A 5,815-nucleotide genomic window follows, 5' to 3' on the forward strand; every position below is an offset into this window, starting at 1 on the left:
CGGGAGTTCCGCCGCCGCAAGCCTCTGTAGCCGCCAAAAACCAATCGGGACCCTGTTCCGGCACCCTGCCGGAGGGGGGAATCATCACCGGTGGTCATCTTCATCATCCCGGCGCTCTCCATGACGAGGAGGGAGTAGTTCACCCTCGGGGCTGAGGGTACGTACCAGTAGCTATGTGTTTGATCTCTCTCTCTCTCTCTCGTGTTCTTGATGTGGCACGATCTTGATGTAACGCGAGCTTTGCTACTATAGTTGGATCTTATGATGTTTCTCTCCCTCTATCTCTTGTAATGGATTGAGTTTTTCCTTTGAAGTTATCTTATCAGATTGAGTCTTTAATGATTTGAGAACACTTGATGTATGTCTTGTGTGGGATACCTGTGGTGACAATGGGGTATTCTATTGACTCACTTGATGTATGTTTTGGTGATCAACTTGCGGGTTCCGCGACCTTGGGAATCTATGCATAAGGGTTGGCACACGTTTTCGTCTTGACTCTCCAGTATAAACTTTGGGGCACTCTTTGAAGTTCTTTGTGTTGGTTGAATAGATGAATCTGAGATTGTGTGATGCATATCCTATAATCATACCCACGGATACTTGAGGTGACATTGGAGTATCTAGGTGACATTAGGGTTTTGGTTGATTTGTGTCTTAAGGTGTTATTTTACTACGAACTCTAGGGCTGTTTGTGACACTTATAGGAATAGCCCAATGGATTGATCGGAAAGAATAACTTTGAGGTGGTTTCGTACCCTACAATAATCTCTTCGTTTGTTCTCCGCTATTAGTGACTTTGGAGTGACTCTTTGTTGCATATTGAGGGATTGTTATATGATCTAATTATGTTATTATTGTTGAGAGAACTTGCACTATGAAAGTATGAACCCTAGGCCTTGTTTCGAAGCATTGCAATACAGTTTGTGCTCACTTTTATCATTAGTTACCTTGCTGTTTTTATATTTTCAGATTACAAAAACCTATATCTACCATCCATATTGCACTTGTATCACCATCTCTTCGCCGAACTAGTGCACCTATACAATTTACTATTGTATTGGGTGTGTTGGGACACAAGAGACTCTTTGTTATTTGGTTGCAGGGTTGTTTAAGAGAGACCATCTTCATCCTACGCCTCCCACAGATTGATAAATCTTAGGTCATCCACTTGAGGGAAATTTGCTACTGTCCTACAAACCTCTGCACTTAGAGGCCCAGCAACGTCTACAAGAAGAAGGTTCTGTAGTAGACATCAATGACGGAGCTATTATGTTACTAGTAAAGAATATTATTCTGTTACCATCAGGCCTATATAGGAGCGACGCACGACACGATCTCCCGAAACCCAGCCCACCAGCCCGAACTGGTACCGACCGAAAGAAAAAAACATTGGCACGACCCACTGACCTCGAACCCACGCTCCCACACCCTCCCACCTCCCTCCCGATCCCAACTCCCCCGCCGGCGCTCCACCTCCTCAGCTCCTCCCTCCCCCACCGGCGCTCCGCCTCCTCCCTCCCCTGCTCGCGCGCCGCCAGTCTGCCCCTCCCATCCCACGCGCTGCCGCCGCCGGCCAGCCGCCCCACCCTACCCATGCGCTGCCGCCGCCGCCCGGCCGCCCCTTCCTACCCGGGCGCTGCCGCCGCCGGCCGACCGCCCTTCCCTACCACGCGTTGCCGTGACACCGCCACGTCCGTCGCCGTCCTCCGCCGCCCAGCCAGCCTCCTTCTTCCGCGCCGCCGGCGACCTCCCTCCATGCATCATGCTCCCCCCTCCATCAATGTGTGGGTCATGTGGTCATCACCCTCGGCCGCTCCCCTGTGCACCAGGCACCTCCAGCGCCGCTGACCCATTGAATGTGACGCCCTCGATTCGACCGTACACTAATCATACACACAAATGTGTACGATCAAGATCAGGGACTCACGGGAAGATATCACAACACAACTCTAGACACAAATCAAAATAATACAAGCTTTATATTACAAGCCAGGGGCCTCGAGAGCTCGAATACATAGCTCGATACACAAGAGTCAGCGGAAGCAACAATATCTGAGTACAGACATAAGTTAAACAAGTTTTGCCTTAAGTAGGCTAGCACAAACATGAACGATCGAAGAGGCAAGGCCTCCTACCTGGGACCTCCTAACTACTCCTGGTCGTCGGTGGGCTCCACGTAGTAGTAGGCACCCTCGGGGTGGTAGTAGTAGCCGACTGGGGTGGCATCTGGCTCCTAGGATCCACCATCTGGTTGCAACAAACAGAAAGAAGAAAGAAGGGGGGAAGGCGGAGCAAAGCAACCGTGAGTACTCATCTAAAGTACTCGCAAGCATCAGTCTAAACTAAGTATGCATTGGTATCAAATGGAAGGGTTGTGTCTGTGGACTGAACTGCAGAATGCCAGAATAGAGGGGGAGGCCTAGCCTATCGAAGACTAGCATCTTCAAGCAGCTCCAAGCATCTTGCAGCATGTAGAAGAGTAAAGAATAGCAGTTTATATTTAACAAACATGTTGTAGTATTAATGCCCAGAGATCCTTCCTCGACTCCCTGCGAGAAAGCAATCCCGGGGCCACATATCCATCACATATCAAGTATCCATTTCTAGTTGTATAAGATCAGGATACAAGTCTGAACGTCCATTACCGAGGACACGGTATTCGAATATATATCTTCCCTGCAGGGGTGCACCACGTTACCCAACACGCTCGATCACTCTGGCCGGACACACTTTCCTGGGTCATGCCCGGCCTCGGAAGATCAACACGTCGTAGCCCTACCTAGGCTCAGCAGAGAGGTCCCCGCCGGTCTACATCCTAAGCGCCCCGGGGTCTTGGGCCCATCGCCCGTTGCACTCCGGATCGTTGCGCGCAGGGTGGATACCAGCACGATCCGACCGTGCCGCCATGCTGAACTGGACGTCTGACAAAGCTTCAGCTGATACTACGACGTCGAGGCCCATAACTATTCTCGCATGGTGGTTAGTGCGTAAAGGCCAAATGCCAATTCAGAACAAATACCCAAACCTGTTAGTGCATTAACAATTAAAGTAGTGACGGCTGTCGGGACAAGTCCGGAGCTATCACCCCTCCTAGGTGATACCGCTAAACAGCCAGCCGCCACCGTCACATCGCACGGGTGCTCTCCGAGCCCGCCCGGCTTTCGCAACGGTCTCAAGTAAAGTCAAGGTAACTGTGTGTCCAGACATCAAGGGGAAAACCCGAGGAATCACCCCCGATGGATTCCACTCGATGTAATCATCAAGGTGAACGTAAGAGGAACCACCCTTGAGGTTCATACTTGAGGGGTTGCACAACAGAGCCGTATCAAGAGTGGTGAAAGAGGAACCACCCTCGATGACCACGACCGAATAGCTACACTACAGAGATCTCATTAGGAGTGATGTATGAGGTTCCACCCTCGGCACTCGATGGTAACTCTGCAGAGTCGAGCAACAAAAAGGGGCGTGATGTGATGTGAGGTGTCGGGCTCTGGTCGTCGATCACGTTGATCGAGTCGTCGATGATGAAGCCGGGGCAACAAGGACAAGATGGTGGTAACTGATGGATCTCTAACCAACCTATACTAAGCAGTTTAGGATAAGCAGATAGGTAACAATAGCAGGTGCAAAAGCAGGCTATGCTTCATAATAGGAGCAATCAATTACAGTAGAAAAATCTAATGCAAGCATGAGAGAATGGAATGGGCGATATCAGGATGATCAAAGGGGGGCTTGCCTGGAAGCTCCACTGAAAGGGAAGAAGGGTCGTCGTCGACGTAGTCGATCACAGGGGCATCAGTAACGATCTCGGGGTCTACCGGAGAGAAGAGGGGGAAGAAACAGTAAATACAGAGCAAACCAGTGCAATACTATGCATGACAAGACAAAAGCAGCGCTAGGGGTGTTATAACGCAATGCTACACGATACCGGCGAAGGGGGATAACATCTGGGAAAGTTTTCCTGGGGTTAGGCATTTTCGCACAGATAAATCGGAGGGGGAAGGTTTGATGTTCGCTATGCTAGGGGCATGTGACAGATGAACGGAGAGCATATTCCAATTCGTCTTGCCGTTCTGAGCAACTTTCATGTATAAAACTTTTTCATCCGAGTTACAGATTATTTTCTACGATTTTTCAAAGATTTAAACAATATTTTGAAATTCACTGAAATTCTGCTAAGTCTGAGAATTCGCCAGTTTTAAACATCTTTTAGCTGTTTTCAAAAGGCTACAACTATGGATCTGTAACTCCTATGATTTTGTGCCTTATATCAATTTTGAGCATTTTTCTGTGGTCTACAAGATAGTAGCACTTTTATCCATATTAGAGTTCATTTGTTTGATCATCAACAGCTCTAAAGTAGCTATGAAAATAAAGTTGTTTTCAGTTTTTCAGTTAACAGAACCTTGAACTTTGTGATTTTCATAGGAATTAATTCACGCATCGAAAGGATTTGGTCCAGTGAGATAAAATGAAGTTTGTCAAATATACTTGCTACTCATATTAATTTTACCCATGTTTACTGTTGTTTAACCACAGTTTAGAGGCTGTCCAGGAGATTACTCAATGTAAAAACTGAAAAGCTAGCTAGTAGGTACAGTAGCCACAAGTAGTAGTAGATTCAGCAGAGTAGCAGCGCATGCAAACGAGCTTTGCGGGGCGCGGCGCTGTGAGCGCGCAGAACGGGGCCGGGGCGGCCGACGCGGGCGCGTGGTCGGCCAGCATGGTGGGGCATGGCCGGGCGCGACCACCGTGTGGATCAGCGCGCGTGCGCGGGTGTAGAGGGGCTCGCGGCCAAGGGCGCTGGGGTGAGCGCGCTCGGGCGGAGTGTGAGCCGCGGGAGGCGTCGGCGACAGAGGCAGTAGCGGCTGGCAGGCAGCTGCTGCACATAGCCGGATGCGGGCGCGCGTGGCCGAGGTAGCAGACGCAGCGGCAGGGCATGCGTGGGCGCCAGCAGCCCTTGGCAGCCGCAGCAGGGAGAGCAGGCGACAGCGTGCAGCGATGCGAGCAACAGCAGCAGTGCATATGCGGGCGTAGGGCGCGGTGGCGGCCAGGAGCTCGGTGAGCACGGCCTCGTAGTTACCGTGGGCGTGAGGGCAAACAAAGGGGTTGTAGGCTCTTCGGCTTGCGGGCAAACGAACGGTCGCCGGAGCACGACCGGCGACGAGCTACGCGGGGAAAAACTTCGACAATGGCGAGGACGGCGCGGTAAGTGGCTACGGCACGACAGAGGGAAACGGAGGGGAAGGAGAGCTCACAGTGGGGGCGCACGGGGGCCCGGTGAGTGAACGGGAGCGCAGAGGCAACCGGCGTTGGCGACGGCGAGCGGCGGCCCGAGGAAGAAGTCGAGCTCGGAGCGGCGTCTTGAGGGCGTCCGGATCCTCATGGATCGGCGTAGAGGAAGAAGGGAGTACGGCGCAGGTCGGGGTCGGCTCGGGGGCGAGGTCCGGCGATGGCGACGAGGTGTCGGGGCGCCGGCTCGGGGTCGCGGGCATCCAGATCGGGGAGCGGGACGCGAGGGAGAGAGGGGGGTAGCTAGGGTTCGAGGCATCGGGGAGGGAGTCGCCGGATATATAGGCGAGGCCGGCCGGGCGATGGCCGGCGCGTGGCCGGCGACGGGGCGATGGCCGCCACGCAACCCCCCGTTCCTGTAGTGGGAAGGGGATGAGCGACTGGGCCGGCCTGGCCAGTTTGCTGGGCCAAGGCCCGGGGAAGCCTTTGTCTTCCTCTCTTTTTTCTGCTTTGTTCTTTTTATTTTATTTATTTCGGTTTTACTTAAACTCCTCAATATTTTAGTTTATTTAAAATACAAGAC

At 52.1% G+C, this 5,815-nt stretch overlaps 1 long non-coding RNA gene across 1 annotated transcript; it reads right to left on the reverse strand.

The window, feature by feature from the left end:
- Nucleotides 1–1,950: 1,950 nt before the first annotated feature.
- On the reverse strand, nucleotides 1,951–5,590 carry LOC141042014 (uncharacterized). Its single transcript, XR_012203821.1, has 2 exons — nucleotides 5,259–5,590; nucleotides 1,951–3,814 (listed from the first exon to the last, which is right to left on the reverse strand). It is a non-coding gene; the product is annotated as an uncharacterized lncRNA (long non-coding RNA).
- Between the last annotated feature and the right edge of the window lie 225 nt (nucleotides 5,591–5,815).

The sequence above is a fragment of the Aegilops tauschii genome, chromosome 2 (genome assembly GCF_002575655.3).
Source record: "Aegilops tauschii subsp. strangulata cultivar AL8/78 chromosome 2, Aet v6.0, whole genome shotgun sequence".
Taxonomy (NCBI): Eukaryota; Viridiplantae; Streptophyta; class Magnoliopsida; order Poales; family Poaceae; genus Aegilops; species Aegilops tauschii.